The 26,266-nt window shown below is 39.9% G+C and overlaps 1 long non-coding RNA gene across 1 annotated transcript; it reads right to left on the reverse strand.

Moving 5' to 3' along the window:
- Window positions 1-1,730: 1,730 nt before the first annotated feature.
- LOC112656605 (uncharacterized) lies at window positions 1,731-18,957 on the reverse strand. Its single transcript, XR_003134496.3, has 5 exons — window positions 18,863-18,957; window positions 7,147-7,265; window positions 5,093-5,235; window positions 4,000-4,225; window positions 1,731-2,022 (listed from the first exon to the last, which is right to left on the reverse strand). It is a non-coding gene; the product is annotated as an uncharacterized LOC112656605 (long non-coding RNA).
- Window positions 18,958-26,266: the final 7,309 nt, after the last annotated feature.

The following is a 26,266-nucleotide window of genomic DNA, read 5'->3' on the forward strand; positions in this document are numbered from 1 at the left end:
AGTAAAGTGGAGTCTACGCACAGAGGTTTCTGTTTAACAAGAAATTCAGATCATATTTTTGGCAATTCCATTATTTCACCCCTGGATCCTGCTAAGTGTCACCTTATGGGCAAGTCCAGAGCCCGCAAAGCTGTTTGGAATATCACTTGAACCTAAAACGAATAATTCCAGAATGAAAGAGATGATGGACAAATATTCACAGCGTAGGTAGGGTCATTCAATATGCAGCTCACATATTTGAGCCTCTAGGATGTGCCTCCTCGCTGAAATTACAGCTCTGCATCTGCCCTCTGGGAGCTCAGCCCTTGAATTACACAGTTAAACTGAGAAGCGTTGTGTTAGCTGCTGTTACCTACAAGTCATGGAGGAAAGTTATTAATTCTTCATTCACTAACAGTGATTTTTCCTCCCAAAATAGAAACACATTTTTCTAATTATAAAAATAATATGAGTTCATTATAAGAAAATTCAGATAGGATAGAAAAGTATCATTCATTGATGTAAGGAGATTCATTTAAAGCTATTAGACGCCACAGGAGCAAAGGGTCTGTGCTTCATTTTATAGTCTCTCTTTGTAAACTAACTTCTCAACTCCTTACCATGTATCACTTTTCATTATCAACTAGTGGAAAATAAGTGATACATGTGCTTGCCCAGCAGGGCAAGAAACCTGACTTCCTCTTTGTCATTACTACCTTTATGTCTCTACACCATTATTGGTGTTCACATAGTGTGAGTGTAATTTAAATTTATTTCACAAGCTACTTGGGGCCAGAAAAACAAAGCAAACTCTATATCTGCCCCTTATTAGTGTTGGTAAGATCTCTTCTGCACCACAAGAAGGAAACTCTTCCCTCTCTCTAAAGTCTTTTCTTTACCTCACCTTTTCCTTCATAGCTGGAAAGTCAAATCCCATGTAACCAGTCTGAGGATGATTAATGGTAGCTTTGAGCTGCTGATGTGGAGGGTGCAGAGAATTGTGTGAGCCTTGTTTTAGGACAAGATGGGTTAATAGTGCTGCTATCCAATTAACCGGAAATCCCAGTGCTTAACGCAAGAAAGGTTGGATTCTTGCTTGGGCCACACACATATGCATTACAGAGGAAGAGGATGATGGAGGCTCTCCGTCTTGTGGCTGCACCAGCCCCCTGGTAACTGCAACAGGGACACGGACGAGAGAATCTCAGGTGGGCTTTTCACTGCTTCCCCCCAGAAGAAATACCTGGGGCTTCTGCTCACACTTCTGCCTAACTTCGAAGGAGCTAGGAATTTGGGGAACAGATGGAATGACTGGTTACAACTGTCGCTCCCTTAAATGGAAGTGTGCATTTCTGACCACAGGCTGACATCATCCAAAATCAAAGAAGATTAAGTTATTTATTTAAGTTAATTTCCTACCCCTTTGGCATGAATATTTACATGGGAGATGTATGTAGAGAAGAATACACCTTACACATAAACACAGTTTTCTATGTACATATATAATCACTGTATACATAAGAGCTTATTATTTTCCACAGCAGGTATCTAAAAAGGAGGACGATATTGTGAAAGAGAAAATAATACCAAGCCCTAATTTTTTTACCACTAATTCCAATGTGGGTTGACTAAAAGCAGCAACATGTCTGGATTTGTCAGGGTAGGCTGCTTTCTGTAACAATTAGTTAACCTCTGGGCTTTAGAATCTGGGTAATTTTTTCTTTTGTTTACCTGAATTTTACTGTTTTTCTATACTCTCGGTGGTTTAAGACAACAGAATTTATTAATTGCATATGTTAATCATTTGGTGTTGGGGTTTGACAAATGGCCTTCCGTGCGGTGATTTAGGGACCTGGGCTCCTCCTTCCTGAGACTTTGCCGTCCTCCAAGGTTTCAGAGGCCTCAGCGTTGAGCAAAGGAGGAGAACGGCAGGGAGGATCAGGGGCCAGGCTCCACAGCATATTATCATTCCACCCACATGGCGTTAGCCAAAAAAAATCACAATCACGTTTAGCCTCAGGGGGCCTGGGATATGTAGTCTTGCTGTGTGCAGAAGAAGAAAAGAAATCAATTTGGCGAGTGTCTACTACAACGTCCCTCACATGACCTGAATACATACATACGGGGAAGAAAAACTAGGCATTCTGATTAGAGTTAGAGGTATCTGGGGGAAAACATATTATATCTCTTGCCTTATCCTTATTTCCTTCATTTATAGTTTTATGTTGCTCTCCACAAGCTCTTCATCTTATTTTTTAAAGAACCAGTTTTTAAGAACTTTAATATTCTGCTTTGTTGAGAGTATACAGAAGTGAACATGATAACACTCAGCTGGTTGGAACTGGTTGGAATGTAAGCTGATAACCTTACTGAAGGGAAATTTACCTAAATGAATCAAAACCCTAAAAAAAGTATAGTTAATAATTCTACTTCTAGAATTTTAGCCAGGAGAAATAAACAGATATTATAAACAGACACCGGGTACAAGTGTCTTTAGCATAGCATTGCTAATAATGGTGAAACACTTCTATGACACGTGTCCAGCAATGGAAGGTAACTTAATACTACTTCTAATAAAATATCATGTGGCCAAGAATGATGCCGCAAATGTCTATATAGTAGTATCAAACAATGTCCCGTATACATTAAAAAATATCAGTTTATAAATCTCTATGTCTGGGACACAGAGACTCATTTTGATTTTTTTTAAATGATTATATACACACACACTATATATTAAATCAAAATCAAAATGGAAATATTTGAGGCATAGATTTATAAACTGACGATTTTATATATATAAAATTGTTTTGCTTATGTTTTCTAATTTTCCAACATAAACAAGTGATATTCTCTAAAAAAGAAGTTTAGTTTTTATCTTATTTACTTTCTAAAAGATTTATTTATTTGAGAGGGAGAAAGAGAACTCGCAGGAGTAGGGGGACGCGAAGAGGGAGAAGGAGAGACAGAAGCAGGGAGCGGTAAGCAGGGAGCCTATGTGGGGCTAATCCAAGGACCCTGGGATCATGACCTGAGCTGAAGGCAGATAATTGACTGAGCCACCAAGGTGCCCCTAGATTTTTTATTTTATAGCAAAAAAATGAAAACCCCCTAATATTTAAAACAGAAACACAGAGTTTTTATCCATGTACATCTCAAAGAAAAAACACAAAACAAAATGCCACCTGGTTACCCACAGGGGCTCTATCTTCAGGCCCCCAAGCCCGAGCACCTGGAGCAGTCCTAGCTCTCAGGGTGTGTGGGTGGGTGGGTACGGGGTTGGGGAACCCAAGTTCTGGGTGCAGGCCCTTGTCTCAGTGCTCGGCTTAGACAAACCGTGGAGTCCACGCATAGCTGCTGCTCTTCATTCCTCACCTCCCTCTTCTGACAATGGTCTGCTTTCTTTCCTCTGAGTAGGAAACCTGCAGAGGCAGCTGGCTTGTGATATTTTGTGTAGGCATGTGAGTTATATGCAAATCACATGGAAAGACAGTCAGAATCTTTTCTCAGATGGTCCAAGTCAAGAATATTTGTCTAGTTGCCTTGAGTCTGTATTATACCTAAAAGAGGCCACACACTTCTGATATTTCGCCTACTTAATTTCTTCCAGAACTAAATTGCTGTCAGAAGAGGTTCCAGCTTTTTGCAGTTCACTATTCATTTTGGAGTTATCCATGCATGCATGCTTACAAAAGTTAAATTATTTTCAAAGATAGAATAATTTTTCTACCTCAATTGAATTCAGAATAAGAGCCAGAACATGATAATTTCATCCAAGAATCAAAATCTTTATCTTCAAATAATTTGTAATATGGACTTATATAACAGCCAAGTGACAAAAACACTTGTAATTACTTCAGATATTGAGAATAGTGATTTTATGAACTGTAGACTTCACTCAGTAAAGTCATGTATCTCTGTCACAGACACACATCCCAAATATTATTAATATCTGTTAAAATTATAGCAGTTATACTTAAAGATTAATCGAAAGCAGTGTACTTTTTAAAAAGATAATACCTATAATCAAACATCAAAGCCAATCTTGGTTTTCTATTAAAGACCAACATCTGGGACGTCTGGGTGGCTCAGTGGTTGAGCGTCTGCCTTTGGCTCCAGATGTGATCCTGGGGTCCCGGGATCGAGTCCTGCATCAGGCTCCTCCGCATGGGGCCTGCTTCTCCCTCTGCCTGCGTTTCTGCCTCTCTCTCTCTCCGTGTGTCTCTCATGAATGGATGAATGAAATCTTAAAAACAAACAAACAAACAAACAAACAAACAAAACTTTTATTCAATCAGTGAGTTTACTCTCTTCGGAAATCACTGTATTATGGAACTCAGGAAAAAACAGAACACACCAAGATGTTGCTTGGTTTGCTAAACTGTAACATCTTGTGCCAGCCTAGGCTATTTTATGGTTTTTCAAAAACAGGTTGAAAAAAGGGGAGGTAGGGATCCCTGGGTGGCGCAGCGGTTTGGCGCCTGCCTTTGGCCCAGGGCGCGATCCTGGAGACCCGGGATCGAATCCCACGTCGGGCTCCCGGTGCATGGAGCCTGCTTCTCCCTCTGCCTGTGTCTCTGCCTCTCTCTCTCTCTCTCTCTCTCTCTCTGTGTGACTATCATAAATAAATTTAAAAAAATTTAAAAAAAAAAAGGGGAGGTACTGATAATTCCATGTTACGCATTCTGACTTTACTGGTTGGCAGTGAGAATTCTCTTTCCTGACAGAGAAGAGGAAGATGTTAACTCTCACAGTCATTCAGGATTCTCATGGGAGGTAAAAGGGAATTAGCCCCCCAACGGGAGAGAGAATAAAGAGCTAGCGCTGAGGTGGAAAGGCCCAGGGAGGAGATTAGAGACAGGGCCCTTCTGCCTCCTCTGGGAGCTCCCTGGTGGACTCCTGCCAAGTGTTGCCATAAGCCACTGTCTGCTAAGGTGCAGCTTTTGCAACCACAAAGGACACCAGGAGCAACCCAAAAGATATGTCCTGGGGGAGACCTTGCACTCGGTCCTCAATGTTCTTGCTCCCCTTGAAGATCTTGTCTGTCTCCTCATCATTGGCTATGCCCTTGGGAGAACCTGCTCTAAATGCTGATCATTGGCTCCTGACTCACCATGCCCAGCATCTCACTTCCTCAGCTTGATCATTGGTCAAAAGATGTTGGTCAGCCTGGGACTTCCTTCCCCAACCACAGTCCCCAGCCCCGGGCCAATGGGCACAGCACCTTCCCTGTTGAACTCAATGTGAGGAGGTTCACTGTATTGGGGCCGGAAGAAGACACAGAAAGAAGCTCACTGAACTCACCTGAGAATTCCCCTAGAATTGTGTTGGGAGCAGCTGGAAGGGCTGGTGTAATTACAAGGCAATCGAGTGTATAGCGTGTTCTCTAATAACCAGAGATCATACAGTAAAAGGTGAGAGAAAAGTAAAATTTGGCAACTCAAGCTTGTTCTGATTTGAATCTCTTTGACAAAGAAACTGTATGATGTTTTCTTATGACAGCCATCATGTTCCCACCCACTCATTTCACCCATCCTCTAATGGCCTCCCTTCCGGACAACTCTTAGCTTCCAACACTTACCTTGTTGCTCTTACCCTGATTCTCCCACCTATCAATCAGTGAATCCATTTACATGCCCTTGAACCCGTTCACTGTTACATCAGGCACCATGGTTTCTGCGGGGTGTCTCTGTGTGTGTAGGCATGTAGAACATGCATTTCAGTAGGTGAACAGGTTCTTTGGTCAACCTGCGTAGCTATATTATCACATGGTGTACTGTGTAGGTGCATGCACCTCTACTGTGTGGATGGTTGAATTCTGATGGTGGTTGAAAACCAACCATCTTTATATACAAAGTACAGACTGTAGGTTTGTAGGTGTGTATATACCAAGAGGTAGGTAACACTTGCCTTTATCTGGGTATCTGTGTTTAGGTACCTGGGTTGTGTTTATGCATGTATAAGTCTACAACTGCATACATCTGCATGCATGTCTCAAGGCACAGCCAATGGCTTCCCATAAAGGAAGCTGTCTCCGAATCTTCCTGCCTAGCTATGTCACCTTCTAATTTTGGTGGGGGAATCCCAGGGGAAGGGATTTCTATTATGGTTAAAATATATGTAACATAACATTTACCATTTCAATCGATTTTAAGTGTACAATTCAGTGGCATTAATTACATTCACACCATCAGACAAATAATCACCACTTCCTATTCCCTCCATTTTTCACCCAAACAGAAACTCTGTGACCATTAATCAATAACTCCCTTCTCTCAACCCTGATAACTTCTAATCTATTTTCTGTCTCTTTGAATTTGCTTATTCTAGATATTTCATATTCTTACATAAAATGGACAATTATATAATTTTTGTGCCTGGCTTATGTTACTTAGCATAATGTTTTCTTTTTTTTTCGAGGCAAAAACATTTATTCACTTTTGTGTTGCACAAGGGTAAGAACCACATTATCTAGATTCACTTTAGGTAACAATAATTTAAAAGTAAATAAATGGATGTGTTTATGAACTTGGATGCTTATGTGTGGATTTGGAGGTTTTTCACTATCTAATTCTCTACTCTCTGAAATGAATCTTAAATAATTGGGGTACCTACAAAAGTAGCTTACATTTAAGACCAAAGAATAATGAAATGAATAGTGTCTGTATTTCACAAATAAGGTTATTCAAATGGACATGTAGCTGAGTTAGTGATTACTTAGAGATATGAGGGTGTCACATATGAAAGTCTTTATGAGTGTGTGTGTGTGTGTGTGTGTGTGTGTGTGTGTGTGTTAGATGAGATGGCTGAATGTCACCGTTTTGGAAATGAATTTAGCCCATTAGAGCTTTCCATGCTGAGAACAGATGATCTTCTACTAGACTTTATCTCCTAAAGAAGTTTTTTTCATTATAGAATTATGTCCACTTAGAGAAAAAAATGGAGAAAAGAGAAAAGATATAAGAACTATGTCTTTGTTAATAAACTAAGGCATTCCTTGATATGTGTGTGTGTGTGTGTGTGTGTGTGTTTTCTTAAAAAAAAGAACTTCTTATTAGCTCTTTGGCTCTCTGCTGAGATAAGGGTCAATCAGCCTGGAACAATGTTTAGTCTTGCTTTATTCTGGCCCTTTTCCATAGTTGGTCAGACCCTCTGTTACTCTCTTACCTCTCCTGATATAAGATCCTCCAAGGACCTCCCAAAGATGGTCAATAGTCATGGATCTGAGAATTGTCTCTGAGTCAATGGTGCAAGACCAACAATTCTCTGGCTCTGGAATTTGGGAGCTGTGGAAGAGAATTGTTAGTGCCTACTCAATAGCCTTTTCCTTATTAATAGCTCCCCAATTTTGTTGTGGGCAATAAGGTACTTAGGAAAAACAAACAGAAAGCTCCAAATGAACAAAAACTACATTTCCCATTTTTCCTTGCAGCTAGAGATTATCACTCACCCAGCTCTGAATTAGGCATAAGCAAAAGTTTTTGGATGGGGCTTTCAGTAAAGATCTTTAAAATGAAGTTGGCAGCTAACAAATGCCTTTTGCCCTGTGTACTCTGTCCTTCTTCCTGGCTGGATTCTAGAAGCAATGTTAGAAGCCCTCTTAAAACTATGGCAGCCATAAGAGAAAGGTTAAGATGTCACAGAGGTATAAAGACGGATATCACTCTGCTGCTGCCCCAATGCTCACTACCATCTACCTCTTTTTACACAAGAAAAACCCCTAATTTGTTTAAGCCATTGGCCTTGGAGTCTCCTCAACCAGTGGCCCAACTGAATTCTCACTGATACAGAAGCTTCAAGATGAAATAATTTGAGCCAATGGACTTCTACATATCTTGTTGGTAAATTATATTTAGGGTAAATATTATAAAGGAATTCTAGGTGGCCAACATAACAGTGGTGGTATAAATCTGAATCTCCCACCTTACTCCCTCACAGAAAACACAACGAACTGGCAGCCCCGGTGGCTCAGTGGTTTAGCGCCTGCCTTCAGCCCAGGGCCTGATCCTGGAGACCTGGGATTGAGTCCCATGTCTGGCTCCCTGCATGGAGCCTGCTTCTCCCTCTGCCTGTGTCTCTGCCTCTCTCTCTCTGTCTGTCTCTCATGAATAAATAAATAAAATCTTACAAAAAAAAAAAAAGAAAACACAAAGAACAAGATCAAATAACACTATATAATGCCCATGTCTTCCCAATAACTAGAAAACATAGAATGTCTAAATTTCAAATTAACTGTAAATAGAAAAACAAACACTGAACCCCAGCAAGCTGCCCCCACATTCCTGATGCAAGTCCCTCTCAGAAAAACAAGTTTTGAGAAAAACTGTACAGAATATAGAAAAGGGGAGCTAGTGGTGGACTTAAGATTGATCTAAAACCACCACCCGAAAGAGGAAGTCCACCCTAATTCTGAAAATACTGAAAAAACGTGCTGGTAGATCAGAACACTTACAACAGGAAAGGTACTTAGCCACGTGTGTGAGGTGCAAGGAGGCAGTCTTGGGAAGATAAAGTTTTGGGCAGAGGGGTGAAAATACCATAGAGGTAACTCTCAGAAATTATGCACAATAAGTGGAAAAGACGTGAGGGGCAAATTTAGGAACATATCAGATCCTCTAGCCCTCTAAAATGGAAATTAATTTATTAATTAATTAATTGAAGGAAGCATAATCTCTTTTCCTATCATTCCTCTTCCATAAAATAATTAATTAATCATTAAAAAGAAAAAAGAAAATCATACTTTACTACACTGACAGAAGAGGGCACTCTTGATCCAGAAATCTTGCAACCACCCCACACCATTCAGCCCTGTCCATGGAAATGCAGATCAGTCTTCATCCAAGCAAAATCATTAAAATAAAAATAAAAATAAAAGGAATCTAAAAAACAAATAAACTAAATAAATAAAGGAATCCAAACAATTCAACTCATTAAAAACTCCTCTTGCAAATAATGGCAAAGTGGGAGAAAACTCACCAACTGTCCAAACTGAATTATATATCCTCAAGCAAGCATTTGGGAATATGAAAAATGTCTTGAATCATGAATTCAAAAACTATGTACAGGAACAGACAAAAATCCAGGAAGAAATGAGATGAGAGTTGACTGAACTCAGGAAAGAAACAGAATAAGCATTACACTGTGTTACCTATATGATTTGAGAATACTAAGATATTTTATATATGTACATACATATACATCCATCCTTCAGGGTACATTCTGGTGATTTCTCCACTGTTTAGCTTTTCAGAATTCATCCTGGTTGGGCATGACCTTTGAGACATGCAATAAATTGTGTCTGCTATTATTGCTGTTATCGTCATTATTGGCAATTGATTGCTTAAGAACAGCAGGGGAGGGGAGGGAACCCTCAGAAATATGTCCAGGGCAAAATTGTAGAGTTTATCATACTCTAGTGCCCACTGAGGCCTAGGCTTGACTTTACGGATGAGAAGACTGAGATTTAGGGAGGTTTTCAGAGTGGCCCGAAGCCGTTAGTGACAGGGCAATGGAAAAAGCCTTCCTTTCCTCCTCTCTCCTCTTTTCTTCCTCTTGCTTCAGAAGAAAAAAAGGACTGCCTCCTCTCTGAATCCACCTTCCAACACCCTCCAGATGCTAGGACCTCATCCTTTAAAGCAGGATCTCTCTTTTATATTCACTTTCTCCTTTTCCTCTGACCCATCACCCCAAACTGAAGCTAAGTTGGCTAAGCATCCAACTCCTGATTTTGGCTCGGGTCATGATCTCAGGGTCACGGGATTGAGCCCTGCGTTGTCCTCTGTGCTCAGCACAGAGTTTGCTTGAGAGTCTCTCTCTCTCTCCCTCTCCCATAGCCCCTCCCCTGCTCATGCACACACACTCTCTCTCTAAAATAAATAAAAATAAAATCTTTAAAACTTCCAAAGGTGAACAATACTAGCTGTCAGTTCTTCCCCCTACTCACTCCTAAAACTCTTACTCTCTGTTTCTCGCCTCATTCTCTCTGAAAACTATCTTGTTCAACAACCGTTAGCTACTCTCTTTTAGACACTCTTATTCTCTGCCTTCTTGGATCCACAATCTTCTTTCTCTAGGCAATTCTACAACTAGTCGTTCTCCTTTTCTGGCTTGTCTTCCTCTTACATGTAAGCATTACCGAAGGTTCTCCACTACCTTCTTTTTCTGCCCTCATAGCTACAAATTGCAAGTAAACCTTTCCAGGCTCATCAACTTCTTGGGTGCCTCTCCCAAGTGACCTACTAGACATCATCCCTGGGTTCCAGGAGGTACCTGGAGCTCAACGTGTCTGAATCTAAATTTTGTACCTTCTTCAATTCTGGACCTCCTCCCAATCTCCAATCCAGCCTCAAGTGGCTCATATCATCCTTTCCTCTATCCTCTGCACTAAACCATTCACAAATTCAACTAAAAACACTGAATATTTAGTACATGCAGGCACTGGTTATAGGCCTGGGGCTAGAAAGTGAATAAACACACTTTCTACAATTGTGCTTAAAAACTCAGTGAAAACCTGTCCAATGAGCATATACAACTTTCCTTCCATCCTCACTGTCATCCTTTTCACCTCCATTGTCACCCTTCAAGATCAAATTAGCATCACCTCTTTCCTACACTAATAAATCAGCCCCTCTGAAACCCAGCCTTGGTTGAGTTGAGTTGATCTCTGTACTCCTTGTACATTTTTTTAGTTTAACATATCTAGTCCTGTTTCGATGTTTCCCTCTAGATGGAATGCTCCCCCTTGATCTCTCCATGATATGCCTTATCTGTCTTTTAAGCCCCATTTCAAATTCCAGGCACTCTTTGATGCTTTCCCTGACTTCCTGAGATGGGGTTATCTTCCTCTAAACTCATGCGGACTTGCTCTCTGTACCAGCCAGGACTCTTGCCCGAGCTGCTTGCCTCACAAATTATGATTAGAAGCAGAAACCTGCCTTATGTGATAGGAACGTACATCAGGATTGAGCCCTGATCAACTGAGTGATCAACTTCAAGAGCAATTATTCCACCATTACTTTATTTATATGATTTTTTTTTTTTCTGGAGATTTGACTACTACCAGAGAAGCTGAATGTGGTAGGGTCACTTTTGTCTAGTGCCTCAAAGGAAATAATGTGGGACTTCAAGAAAGTCACATGAGTTCTCTGGACCTCAGTTTTATTATCTAGAAAATGGAAAGCCTGTACTAGATGATTTTCAGTGCTCTTTCAGATCTAATATTCTATAATTAAGGCTTTGAGGGGATTTGACTGGGGGAACAGTCTGTTGATAGACTAATCCAACATCTATTCCCAGCCCCTCTCCTTTTCTTATCTTCTCTATAGAAGTTGGAAAAGCCAGATGTCCTCTTTACCAGCCTTCCTTGCAGTTAGTAACGGCTATGTAACCTAGTTCTGGCCAATGAGTCATAAGCAGAACTCTAGTATGGGGAAATCTAAGAAGCCATTTGCTTTTCGAAGGAAAGAAGTGACATCACTCCTGTGGTAGGCAGAGTTCTCAGATGGCCTCTGGTGTGCACGCCCTGTAGGATCCCCTCCCTTGAGTATGGGTAGAACCTCCATGATTATGTTACTAATCGGTTGACTTTGAGTCAATCAAAAAAGATTATCCTAGTGGGCCTACCTAATCAGGCAAACTTTTCAAAAGAGATCATTTCCTGCTGGCCTCTTAAAAGAAAGCAGCCAGCCATGTTTTGAACCACTGCGGAGCATTCTCTAGCAGGTGAGAGCCTCAGCCCGAGGAACTGAATTCTACCAACTATCAGTGAGCTTCAGAGAGGACCCTGGGCCTCCGAATGACAGGCCCCAGCTGACATCTTGACTGCAGTCTGGTGACTCCTTGAGCAGAGAATTCAATTAACCACTGACCAGACTCTTGACCCATAGAAACTGTGAGATAACAAATTTGTGTTAAGTTCCTATGTTTGTGGTAATTTGTAACACAACAAAAGAAAACTAATACAACTCCTTTCCACTTAATCTCAAAGCTGAGCACTTAAAAACCATCTCGTTATCATAAAGGAAAAGTCAAATACATCACAGAATCTCTGGCCTAGACCTCTTGCCTGTCTATACCATGGTCACTAGCTGCTTTTCTCCAAACCTTTTTTATACCAGAAAAAGAAATGTCTACTTGTATAAGCCAATACAAGTTACCAAGGCATTTTTTTTACTTGCATTTGAAATCATTTCCAACTAATACAGCAAACTTATGAAAGTAGCATGACCAAATTTTTATTGGTTACATAACCAATAAAAATTGGCAAACATTTATAAGGACTCTATAATGTTATGGATAGAAACACACACATACACCAGAAATTAAAAAAAAACAACAACTTTGCTCTCAGTAGGCTCATAATTTAGTGTTGGAGGAGGGGGTGGTGAGGAACAGTAAGAGGGGGTGGACAGAGAAATCTGGGTACAATTAAAATACGGAGTGATTTAGGTGAGTTAGGCTATGATAAGTGTAAGAAGGTATTTGGAAAGCTCAAACAAGGGATACCTAGGATAGACTTTAGGGCTGGCCTGGGAGGGAAGCCCTGGATCTGGAGGTTCAGAACATGGAGCAGAACTACGAGGGGTGAGTGCATGTCCCTCAGGAGGGAAATCCTAGGAGTAGAGATCAGTCGGTCAAATAATCGACAGCTACCAAGTACCTGGTGTGAGGCTGGGGAATGTGCCAGATGCTCTAGGCAAATAGAGACATGGAGCACATGGTGCTGGCCCCAGGTCAGTGTAACCATACCTCATTCCCTGATGGAGCAGCATGAGAGCCCTCCCTTGTCCAAGGAAATGGAAATGACACCTGATACTGCATCCCGGCGTCTGCTCCTCAGGTTAGTGCCTTTGGCAGCTGCCCCAGATCTAACCACATCCAGAGAGCAGCTTACCCTCGGAAGAAACGGGGACAAGTTTCTTCAGGAATGTGTTGTGTACAGAGAATTCAAGAAAATAGATATGGGTTTGACAGGGAAGACAAGCCCTCCAGCTTTCGAAGTAGAATCTTGGAGGTGTTCAGGCTTCATCAAACCACATCATCTCTCCTCTCAACTTATGCTTCTTACAGCTTAGGATTTTGCTTGGAAATTAGACAGCCCCTATAAATATCCTTTAAATAAGTAAAAGAATATGTCAAAATAATAAAATGTGAATTCTGAAATAGGGCCTAGAGAAAAACACTGGAGGTAAAAAGACTTAAGGCAGATACCGTTGTAGGAAGCTGAGAAGAGCAACAAAACAAATCTTATTTCATCCTTGACCTGTTTTCATCATGTTTGAGGAGCAAAGATGATTTGGAATGTTAAAATAAGAGGTAACTCAGGGGCAAGGGGAACTATGTGTTTTTATCTGGGAGGACATCCAGTCAAGCCTCCCCTGGTTTTCTCAGGATGCTGAGGAAGCTTCCTGTGTGGCAGCAGGTAAGGAGTTTGCCTGGGGCCTAGAGGTTTGATTTTTTTTTTCAATTTTTTAAAATATCAGATTGACTGAGGTTTAATATATATAAAAATATATTGTATATACATATGTAATATATAATACAATAAGATTCATCCTTTTTGTGTGTATGTACTGTTTGATGATATTTGACAAATGTGTACCGTAATGTAATCCACCATGAAGAAGACAGAGGACATTACCATCACCCCACAAAGCTCCCTCCTGCACCTTTGTAGTCAGCTACCCCTATCATAACCTCCAACCCTACAACTATGGAATTAATTTCTATCCATATAGTTTCGTCTTTTCCAGAATGTCTTATAAATGGAATCATACAGTGTATGGCCTTGTATATCTGGCTTCTTGCACTTAGCATAATGTAAGGCCAATCTTTAAAAGCTTTAATGTTGTCTGCCAAGGTCATCTTTCCTTGTGATTTAAGACTAAGTGCGTAAGCATCAATGTGCACACTTGCCTTAACAAATTCACTGGACTGTAGGTAGGCCCTGAATCAAACCTGCAGAATACTAAGCTGTTTCTCTTTGTTATCTATTTGGATGTGTGTCAAGCTACACTTTTACAGTGCAAACACTATGGTGGCAGTGAATTTATACACTAATGTTGCTCTACTTATTAGCATTTAGAAACACATAATTGCATGTTAATCAGTCAAGAGCATGTATAGGCCTATACTATTGGCCTCAAGGAACTTGCAAAGATAATTAAAAAGATAGCATATAACTGAATCTACAGAATTTTATTGCTGAAAGTGTTAGGGATCATCTAGTCAGAGCACCACAGAATTTCACAGGTGGCAGTGACCTTTAAGGTCTCCCAGACCCATCCATCGTCTCAGATTTGAATTTCCTCCAGGGCAGCAAAGTCTAAGAGCAGTCAAATAATGCAAATGTGTGAAACTAAGAGTAGAAAGTATGGGGCTTAAGAAGAAGGCATGGTAGGAGCTGTGGTCATTCAAATTCAATGTAAAAAATCAACACTGAAAAACCAATCACTATACATCTCTCTGCTTGAGTCAGTCCTTGGGTTGTCATATTGCAGTCTCTTCTCTACCATAGCTTCTCAAATTTTTAGCTAGTGTAACCTAGTGAGATCCTGACATATTCTCATTCTTACCAGTTCGTTGTGTGCCAGCCTGGCTTTCAACTGCCAGTCTAGCACCAGGTAGGCAGAAAGTGGCAGAGGACTAATGGTTTCCTGGAGTAGTTTTCAACCTCAACTGATGGAAATTTGTGTATGAATATCCCAGCTCTCAGTTTGTTGGAAGGATAAATGAGGTGAGTATTTTACACTAGCCTCCAGAATTTCCAAGTGCAATTAGAGTTCCTGTTTCTACATTGGACTCTTGTGTGAACAGTATATCCTTCACTTCCAGCATCCTTTCCTTGTCTTACATCCATATTTCCTGTCACTCTTTCCTGGGAATACCCACTGGATAAGCTACTCATGTGGATCCTCATCTTAGGGTCTACTTCTATAAGAAAATCTCAAGTTAATGTAGCCAGTAAATACTCAAACACCTCCAGAGATGAGGGACTCACTGCATCCCCAGACCCTTGAGACTGTCTTGGGAAATCTCTGACCCACAGAAATATCTTCTCCTTACAAAAGTAAACTGTCTTTCTACGACTGGCTAATGGTTCATTCATGGGACGAGAAATATTCCTCTTTAGAAAAAAACCATTCGACCCAATTCTTAAATTGTTTAATTATTCTTGAATATATTCTACATTTCACTCATTTATCTATGAAATAAAAATTGTTAATTGTTATACAAAACCAGGAGTAAGAATCTGGAGTGAAAAATGCCCAGGAGGGGGAAGGTTGGAAGATGATAATGGACTTTCCTTATTACATGAGATGGAAACTAGATCCATAGTTAGTTAAATGTTAAAGGAATCCAGAAGACTGGAGAACATGAGATCCTTTGTTTACATGGATAGCACATGTATTAGATATAACTTATGGTCTTAGTTTTTCACTTGGGGAAGGGTCATGAAAAATGTGCTATGTCTTCATGTTCACCCTGACAGTTCTCAGGCACTGAAATTCGTTTCCCAGTCAAATGTCTGTTTGTTCCCATATGTAGTACCTAGTAGGGCATCGAACACTTGGTAAAGGTGCTTGTGTGGCATTAAGTTCTCACCTTCCTTCCAAGAGGAATCTTTTGGGTTTAAAAGGTAGGTTTTGAATTGTCTGTTAGCATCTCCCTATTCCTTCCCACCTTAAGAGAGAAAGGAAGAGCTTCAGGAGAGCAAGGAGCTAGGTGAAATGGGGTGCAATAGACTTCAGTGCCCTGATGAACATCCCTTCTGACATTCTGTTTTTGAAATAAAATACTTCCTGAAGAGTTCAATGTATCAGTTTCCAAAGCTTGAGAGTACTTTGAGGACATACATGGCCATGTTTTCACAATCGATTTCTAGGATACACTGAAAGGACTGATCACTTGTTAATATGCTTTTTCTTATACAAGACTATTCTGTGAATATGCACTCCTGAGTGTTTATGAATAGTTTTTCTTTGAAATTTTTCAAGGAGAGATAAACAAGTAATTACTGAATTCAAGGCTACACCTATTCCTCCCACTTCTCCATCTGATATAATTACAATAAGTCTGGGTTGCGCATATCTGAACATTTTCTGGGTTTGATTGTCAAGCAATCAAACAGCATTTCTCGCCCCCATTCAGACCCATAATTTAGAAGCTTCTCTACAGTGACACTTGGTGCGGTTTAATTATAATGCTCTTCAATCCAGAAAGCTATTTAAAGGACGATGGAAGCTGTGCATTTTCAGTCCTTTCTCTTAAAAACGATTCAGAAATGTATGTGTAGCTAATCCCAAATTGAAATTTGATACTCGTGTTGTGCATGACTTTGAGCAGCACTGCTTTTTCCTTTATGGAATGGCTGATATTTTAAAATACATGTTCCTTTCCACGAAGGAGTACCCCGCACAGTTATATCATTTTGAAACTTCTTCACCACAACAACTAGAAGCAAGCATGTAAAATTTCAAATTAATCTTCTGCATTCTGTTTTCAGCAAATACTTTTTCATTTCAAAATGAAATTCTCAAGCCCCAAATGGGTAGGTGTTTTAATTCAGCATTAAAATAAAGAACTGCTTTTTCTGGACATATTCTCTTCCCTTCCCTGGCAGTTACTGGTACCAACTTGCTCTTAATTATCTCCCATTCAATGCTAGTCATAACTACCCGCCTACTTCACACTCGGTCAGGCCCGCCCACAGTACTCACCCCAGCCCCCTCCAGCTGAATCATCTTCTTCCACCCACGTCCTTTCCCACTGCCATTTCCTTTCTCACTTCAGTGCTCTTTTCAGAGGGACATTCTTGCTTTTCCAAAGCTTTTTTTCTTCATTCTATGTTATGTCCCCATTATATTCTAGAAAACCGCAACTTGAAGGGACTTTTCTTCCCATCATTGAAGACAAATCATGCTTACTACATCATAGAATCAATGCTTATTAGCTACCCATTAATTCTTGCGCACCTTAGAGAAAAGGAGGGTTTGACATTCATTACCTCTAACATACAAAAGATAAAACAGACAGTTTGGGAAGTGTCTACCTTCGCAGAGACAAAGGAAATCTCAGGCCTGGGCAATTTAAGCAGTCAGCCTACATTTGACATTCCAGTTTTCAATACTCAACTCTCACTGATTTTTTTTTTTTTTTTTTTGATTCTACACTAAAGTCCTTTCAAATCATTAACTCTCAAGTCTCCATTTTTTTGTTAGGCATAAATGCTGACTGAATGGCTTCTACAAAGTGTGGGAACCTGGAGGCACAAGGATTTGATACCTTGAAGGTATCCAAGCTCTGACCAAATGACAGAAACTTTGTGCTTATACTAGCCCAGACCATGAAAGCACAATTAAATGTTTCATCTGCATGCATTACCTACTTAGGAATCTCAACATTTTTTAGGAGGTATCCATGCATGAAGATAAATCCTGGGTATGTACAAGGACAAGTCACTTGCCATTATCTCACAAAGGTTCCTAACACAGATCCTGCAGTGACCCAACAAGCAAAGGGAGAAAAGAGGAAGCCAAGATCAAAGCTCAGTGATGGCCTCATCAGGGGGTCCCTATTCATTAAGCAGTTTACAGTTAAAAGAGATACCCTTGGCCCAACTCTTCATTGAAAAATGAGCTTCAAAGGCCTGACTTGTCCAAAGACATTAGGGAATTCGTTCAAAAAAAAAAATTAGAAATAGGACCCAAGAATTGCCACTGACAAAAGGAAATCTGTCTCTGGAGAGCCTGGCACAGTGCCTTTCCCTTTTATCATTTCACCAAATCCTCACAATTACCCCACAGAAAGGCATCATTATCCCCATTTGACAGATAAAAAACCGAGAGTCAAGAAGGTAATTATCCCAAGTTCACATGCACACCGGGTGCCACTTCATTGCCCAAGCTCACAGCTTGTGTGTGCTCACCTGGGAGAGCCAGGCAGTGACCTGAGCTCCTCACCGTCCTCTGCGTGAAGGCTCACAGCCCTTCCTGCACTGTTATTCATGTGTTGATAACGTTATCATCTCTGTCTCCATAACTGAGAGCATGGAATTTTAGCCTTCTTTTGTGCCTTTTCTGCTATTTTGTTGTTGTCATTATTTTTTATTTCCTTTGTCTCTTTAGACATAAAGACCATTCCAAAAAACAGATGGCAAACGGGTCCTTTCACGTGTTATTGCCTGGAGTCCAACTGCCAGTGTGTTTTAGGAGACAAGAAAGTAATCCTGCTCTTAAAACCCTTAGCATTTTCCCCTAAGGACTGAATGGAAAGTCTTTTTCTTTTTTTTAGAGATTCATTCATTTATTTGAGAGAGAGAGAGTGGGGGAGGGGGCCGAGGGAGAGCCAGAGAATCCTCAAGCAGACTCCACACTCAGCATGGAGCCCAACATGGGGCTTGATCCCATGACCCTGAGATCATGACCTGAGCTAAAATCAGGAGTCAGCTGCTTAACCAACGGAGTCTCCCAGGAACCTCAATGAACGGAAAGTATTTATGAAGGAAGATGGATGAGGAATCAAAGATGGCAGCCCTGCCAGTGGGAAATGAACTGGGAGGAGGTGCTTAAGATTTTGGTTCTTACTCTAGGTTTGATTGGGTGGGAAAACCAAAATGAGGAGAAATGTGCTTTTATTATTTTAATTTATCTGCAGTCACACACAGTGGAATTCTAACTCAGAAAATAAAGGAATCTACATTTAAATAAAGTTCTGAGTTGTGTCACTAATAACCTCTGCATCAAAAACTAGGTAGGGAAAATGAAGAGATACAGATAATAAAAACAATAACATTTTCATTTGTAGTTTCTTTGAATATTTGTGAAAAGACCTTCCAAATCACAATAATATATGTTAGATGTGCACACAGTAACCTGGTACTCACTTTATTCAGTCATCCCCCTCTGTCTGTGAACCTTCTCGATGCCCCACCCAGATGCCTTGAACACATTCCCCTTCTCAGCTCTATGAGCTCATGCCTTTCCAATTGTTCAATCATCCCTAAAATTATTACCTCTCAAGATGTTTTTTTGTACTAACAGAAGTGTGGTGGTGACTTCCTTTGGACTATCTGTTGAAACAACCTTTTATTCACTGTAAAATGAAAGTCTAGATTAGATTATCATTAAGGTGTCTTCCAGGTCTTAAATTTTATGTGTTTCTAGTGTAATAATGTATTAGATCAACTAGCACGTATTGAGCACCTACTAAATGTCAGGCTCTGTACCAGAAATTGGGGGATTCAGGATGTGGTCCATCAACCACCTTATTCTCTGGCAAGGGAGAGGAGATCGGAAATGACTACTTACCACTCAATATTAAAAATGATAAAATCAAGGTATGTGCACAGGGATCCAGCGGCTAATTCTGTCTGGATGGTTGGTTAAGTAAAACACAGAGGAGATGGCATCTGAGCTGAACCTTGAGAAATGAGTTAATAGGTCCAGACAAGAAGGAAGGAACAGCTTGGGCGATAGAAACATGTGAATATCTGGGTAGAGCAAAGGGAGCGTAGGTGAGCATACTTGGGGGGCAGGAGGACAAAGACCATATGCTCTGAGAAGTCAGTTATCCAGTATATTAGTAATTTAGGGCTGCCCTACAAAATACTACAGACGGAGTGGCTTAAATAACAAAAATTTATTTTCTCATAGTTCTGGAGGCTGGAAGTCCAACATCAAGGTGTTGGCAGGTCTGGTTTCTCCCCAGGCCTTTCTCCCTGGCTTGCACGCACCCACCTTCTTGCTGCATCCTCTCATAACTTTCTTCTGTGTGTGCACCCCTATTGTTTCTTCCTTTCTTTCTTTTAGAGAGCACAAGTGGGGAGAGGAGCAGAGGGAGAGGGAGAGGGAGAGGAAGCATCTCAAGCACACTCCATACTGAGTGCGGAGCCTCATGCAGGGCTCGATCTCAAGACCCCAAGATCATAACCTGAGCCGAAATTAAGAGTCAGGTGCTTATCCAACTGAGCCACCTAGGCACCCCTCTTCCTTTTCTTAAAGAACTCCAGTAGGAATGGAATTAGAACTCTACCCTTATGACCTCATTTAGCCTTAATTACCTCCTTAAAGGCCCTAACTCCAAATAGTCACACTGGGGGTTAGGGCTTCAATGTACAAATTTGGGAGGGAGCACGATTCAGTCCATAATGTCCAACCACCTGCACTATAGGCATATCTCATTTTATTGCACTTTGCTTTCTTGTGTTTTGCAGATAATTCCTTTTTTTTTTTTTTTTTTTTATGATTTGACGGTTTTCCAGGTACCCTGATTGTGCAAATCTATTGGTACCATTTTCCCAGCAGCTCTTGCTTACTTCATTGGTACTTCTTCCAATAGTTCAAATATTTTCATTATTATGATATGTATTTGTTATAGTGACCTGTGATCGGTGATTATGACTTGTTGAAAGCTCAGATGATAGTATTGTTTAGCAATAAAGTCTTTTTAAATTAAGGTATGCACACTGTTTTTTTAGACATAATGATATTGGACACCTAACAGACTAAAATATAGTTTAAATATACTTTTATATATACTGAGAAACCAAAAAAATTAATTTGACTTGCTTTATTGCAGGGGTCTGGAACCAAACCCACAATATCTCTGAGGTATGCCTGTATTTAGAAAATGGTGTTGGCAGGTCTGGTTTCTCCCCAGGCCTTTCTCCCCGGCTCACAGACAGCTGCCTTCTTGCTGCATCCTCCCATGGCCTCATAGCAGCCAGGTAGCTGACCTGACCAGCTACTTCAGGTCACTGTACTAAAACTCAGCCACCCCATTCATAAGAGAGCCCTTAGGCTTCACCCAAATGACTGCATATTCTGATTTTACATTTAATTTTTAAAAGATGGTTTTCTGTTTTGCTACTTTAGAACTGAAACTGTACACTAATTATGTGGGAATCCTAGAGGGAGAAGATACTGTTGATAGCAGTAACAAGTGGTTGCTGACAGACTGTGTTTTCCAAAGATGGGGTCTCTCCCATCCCTCATGTTCTCTTCCCGTGTAACCTTGCCATGGCCCCAACAAGAAGTGGAGTCTAAGTCTCGTCCCCTTGAATCTGGGGCTGACCTTAGGACTCACTTGTTACTAATACAACGGCACTGCATGATTTCTGAGGCCATGAGATAAGGCCATGAAACTTGCACTTGTTCCTCTTGGAACACTCGCCTCCTGGGAGCCCCTCCTTGGGACTTCCCTCTCAGAACGCCATCACTAGGCTGTGCACAGCGCAAGCCATGTGAAGAGGCCCTGTGTAGGTGTTCCGGTCAATGATCCCAGTTCAACCCAGCCTTGAGGTGTTCAAGCCCAGGCGCCAGACAGTGAATGAGATGCCATCACGAAACTAGATCCTCCAGTCCCAGATATTCCAGATGTGATCTATTGAAGTCACTCCTGCTCATCTGAGTCTTCCTAGCTGAGGGGCCAGACAGAGCAAATAAGAGCTGTCCTTACTTGCTTATACTTAATTCCTGACTCACAGAATCTAACAGCATAATAAAACGATCTTTTCCATGCTGCTGGGTTTGGGGTGACTTATTACATAGCAGTTGTAACTGACTCAGACAGTTAAACCACAAAGGGAACAAGATTTTTGAAAAAATACTTAGAATTGTCAAGTAACTGTATTGTACATCCCAATATTGTTCCTGAAAAGTTTCCTATTTATAATACAGCATGCTATTTGATGTTCACAATAATATCCCAGTCTCATTAAGAAAATGTTAAATTTGGTTTGGGATACATACTTTTAGAAGAGAAGAGAAATAGATCATACATTTTAGAATGATATAGCCTAAATTGGTTAGTATTTTAAATGCTTCGATGCTTTAAAAGGAATGTAAGTTTCCATTATCAGGAAAATTAAAATGCCTAAACATTTTCTTTCCTCCATAATATGGAAAAATTAGGCTTTACTATAATTTTAATTGAATGTATTTCATATTTATTGGTGTTTGTTTTGTTTGTCAAGAGTAAGTCTTGGGAACTAGCATATTATTATTTATGTTTATACATTCTCTTTTTCAACAAAAGGTCTGAGCAGGCTTTGATGTTTGCTTAGCTAGCTTCATCCCCCATTAGGCATACCACATATGATAGAATCACCATTAAGAAATACACTTTGACGATGGCAATGATGTTAAATTATTACTTCTCTAGAGACCAGGGACCATGCACTATTATTCATTTGTGTATCTCTGACATCGCCTAGCTCAGTGCTTTGTATGTAATAGAAGCTCAGAAGCAATTTAATGAATTAAATTAATTCGACATGATTATGATGAGATCTTTAAATCACTTATGTCTAAAATTTTTCTCCAGAACAATATAGAGACATCAGAAAAATAATTGAAATAATTATTCTCAAGTAATACAAAATAGCATGTAAAGTACCACCCGCTTCTAAAATGGATATACTCATGCATAACAATAAACACACTGCATGACAGATTTCTCTAATTTTATTTCCAGACACTTTCACACCATTAACGTGGTATTATAAAGAACCCAACTGCAGTCCAGGCCAGGACTAACATTGAATGAGGATTGTGCATATGGTTACATATGGTTGTGTATATGTGCATGTATGTGTGCCTGTGTGGGTATGTTTAGAAGGAGAGCAGATTTATTAAGCAGAAATAGAACTTCAGGTCTCATAATCCCTTCACAAATATTCTTTGCAAAGAGCAGACAGTGATCGGCACAAAATAGGGTCTGTGGATGGCTGTAAGGAGGCACAGGGCGCAAACAACATGTTAACATCAAGAGTGCTAGCTTTCCTCCCGGAGACCAGCAAAGCCAAAGTACTCTTACCACCACCACCACCACCCTTTTTTTTTTTTTTTTTAAGATTTTGTTTATTTATTCATGAGAGACAGAGAGAGAGAGAGAGGCAGAGACACAGGCAGAGGGAGAGGCAGGCTCCTCTCAGGGAGCCTGACGTGGGACTCGATCCCAGGACCCTGGGATCACGTCCTGAGCTGAAGGAAGATGCTCAACCACTGAGCATCCCTCTTAGCACCCCTTGAAGGCCTCACCCTGAAGCTCAATATAGGAGCCCCACCAGCATTCATCCTAGGAGACCTGGGCTCCTAACTAGAGACAAGTCAGGTAGAGGTTCCCTCTCAGCTGTTCTGTTGTACAACTCAATATTGCAGGGAGAAACTGTTGACTGAAATTTTATCTTTGCTGGTAATTTAACTACATGCAGACAATATAATTGCAGTGGGGATGCAGTTAAAATTCACCTCAAAATATATGGTCCCCATCCTCCAGAATTTATAATCCAATGAGAAAGATAGGCTCAGACATTTCTGGCTAGCTCTAGTCATTTCTAGTTGTAGAAGTAGATGCTAGTCTATGAAATTAGTAACGTGCTACATGGGGAATCTGAGGAGGGAAGCTATAGCCCCTGATATTGTGGAGAAAGATACAGACATCACTTGACCCTCACTTTTGGTAAATGGTTCTGATTAAAGCAACTAGCACTATGAATTTGTAAAATACTTTTAATAAAACAATAAAATGATTTAATTTAATCATTATATACAAAGTCCAAGATATTAGCACGGTGCTATGCACTCAACTGCATTCCTCATTTTATTTTATTTTATTTTATTTTATTTTTATTTATTTATTTATTTTTAAAACATTCCTCATTTTAGACCTAGAAGTAAGTACTGTTATTATCCTTATTCACAAATAAAGGAACTGGAGTTTAGAGAATCACCTTACCTAAGGTCATGACAGAAAATGACAGAGCCAGGACAGCAGTCCACACCATTCTGACCCCAGAGCTCAAGATTTAATTACCATGAAATGTATATCTTTTTCCTCCTCCCTGGTCCGCACGCCCACGCATTCATGTGTGTGTGAATTTTATTTTATAAATGAAGAAACTGAGATTGGCAAAAGTCAAATGACTTCCCTATTTATCACTAGAATTTTTGACAAAGAAAGCCAAAAGACATTAAACAAAAAACATAGAACATATAATCTTCATGGATTATATCCACAGAGATCAGGGAATTTCAAACTAAATTTTGCACTGCTCAGTATCCGTAAAATATCTGTGATCTTTGTCACCGCAATATATGATTGGTGTTCAAAAATATTTCTGTGTTCTGATTTTCCCTTGCCCTTAAGAAAGAAAAGAAATTTAATACAGGACTTAATTTGTAACTCAAGATTTTATCTGCATTTATCTACCCAAGAGTATTATTTGTCTCACAGCTTTTCCAGTTATTTCCTAATTAATTATATATTTCAAGTTGTTTGTAATATGTTTCTTTAAAAGAGTAGAGAGATTTATTGGCAGGTTACAATTATAAGATTATGCAACTCCCACAACTAATTTAAAAGTAATTAATGAATTCTCAAGTTTCAAAATGGCAGGAACAATATTTCAAAAATGTTAATTTCCAGCTCACTGGGGGCAGCAAGAACCTCTTCCAATATTTATCTTCAAAAGTATCAACATTTCCTATACCAAAATACATAGACCACAATTTTTGAAAAAGGTTTCTATGGCATTCTAGTGGCATAATGAGTTATATATACCATATCAACCATTCTACCCACCTGCAATAGGAGCAAGAAAATTTCTGTAGCTTGTATTATTCCCTTTGAAGCCCAGGAGGCCATAATTCCTATCCACTTGAGATCAGAATTAGAGCCTTCAACCAGGAAACTAGTTTGTCAACAGATCCCTGGTTTACAAATTAATCAAAAAGTATACAAGTAGGGCACAATGCTAAAGAAAATGTACAGGGGCACCTGGGTGGCTTAGTTGGCTAAGAGATCATGACCTGACTGGCCTGACATCATGACCTGATTTTGGCTCAGGTCATGATCTCAGGGTCCTAGAATCGAGCCCATGTCTGACTTCGTGCTCATCGGAGAGTCTGTTCTGAAGATTCTCTCTCTCCCTTTGCCCCTCCCCCTGCTCATGCTCTTTCTCTCTCTCCCTTTCAAATAAATCTTGATAAAGAAATGCATAAAATAAACCTAAAAAAAAGGAAAATGTATAAATGGACACTTGGTATCCCAGATTGGAATAAGCAAAGAGGAAACTTAAGCATGTGCTTAGGATACCACAAAATGCCAAAACAGGTTATAAGTAGTCATTAGGGGGTGAAAGTAGCTTTAATGAACTACATTACGCTGACTTATCAAATCATATAAAAAACTTTTTTGAATATGTATATGAGAGGTTGAGGGGTGGGGAAGGCATCATGACCTTTTCAGTGGTTGGGCAAACAATCCTTCTTTATATCTCAAAATAGAACAGTTTCATATAATGTACAATTGATTAGCAAGAATTCTCAACCAAGTCTTTATTTGTGACAAATATTGGAAACTTTTAATTCAGTTCATAAAACGCTTCTAGTCAACAACAGAGCCTATTTCTAAGTTATTGTCCTCATGTGACTGTTTCAACAATGAGTTGTTTAAACTGAGGTTTCAGTACAGATTGCAGACATACTTCAGTGGACGTTTACTGAATGCATAAATGAACAAATGAAGTAGGAGCAATGAACCTAGATTCAAAACTCACTTTTTTTTTTTTCATTTCTAATCTGTGACCTTGGGTCACTTACCTTGAGCTTAGGTTTCTACAACCATAAAATAAAAATCACATGCTATATATACTTCATGGATCTATATATCCATCATTGTTGAGATGATTAAATGATAAACTACCTCATTAAGGTAGTTAGATCTCTTATTTAGGTATTGGAGAATTAAAAATGAGATACCTATTTGAGGAATTGTATTAAAATCCTTCATAACCTTCCCATACTCATCCATTCATCAGATAGATATAGAATACTACAGGCATGGCATTAGGTACAGAGAGGATTTTGTGATAAAGCCTCAGGAAATAAGATGTTTTATGTCCATTTTGACATAGTCTACACACTATGTAGTCTTTGACATAGTCTACAACAAATCATTGTACTTTCAACCTAGCCACCTCTCCCAGGTACCCTTCCATCTTTGAGAATAAGAGAGGAGGTGAGAGTGCCTGTTTTACAAATTGCCTAGTGATTTTCAAAAATTGATGTTTAATGGTTTGGGTTTTTTTAGAGTCATGAAATAGGTGTGAATGTCAAAACTGCCCAACCAAAAGGTCACGTCCTCCATGACCCTGCAACCAAAATGTCATCCCCTCTATTGCCTCACAACCAAAATGTCACCTGCTCTTGAAGGCACCCTCCTCCTCTGGTCTCTAGGATTTCACAAATGTTGTTCTATCTGTCTGGATCACTGTGTCCTGGTGTCC

The sequence above is a fragment of the Canis lupus genome, chromosome 37 (assembly GCF_003254725.2).
Source record: "Canis lupus dingo isolate Sandy chromosome 37, ASM325472v2, whole genome shotgun sequence".
NCBI classification, from domain to species: domain Eukaryota; kingdom Metazoa; phylum Chordata; class Mammalia; order Carnivora; family Canidae; genus Canis; species Canis lupus.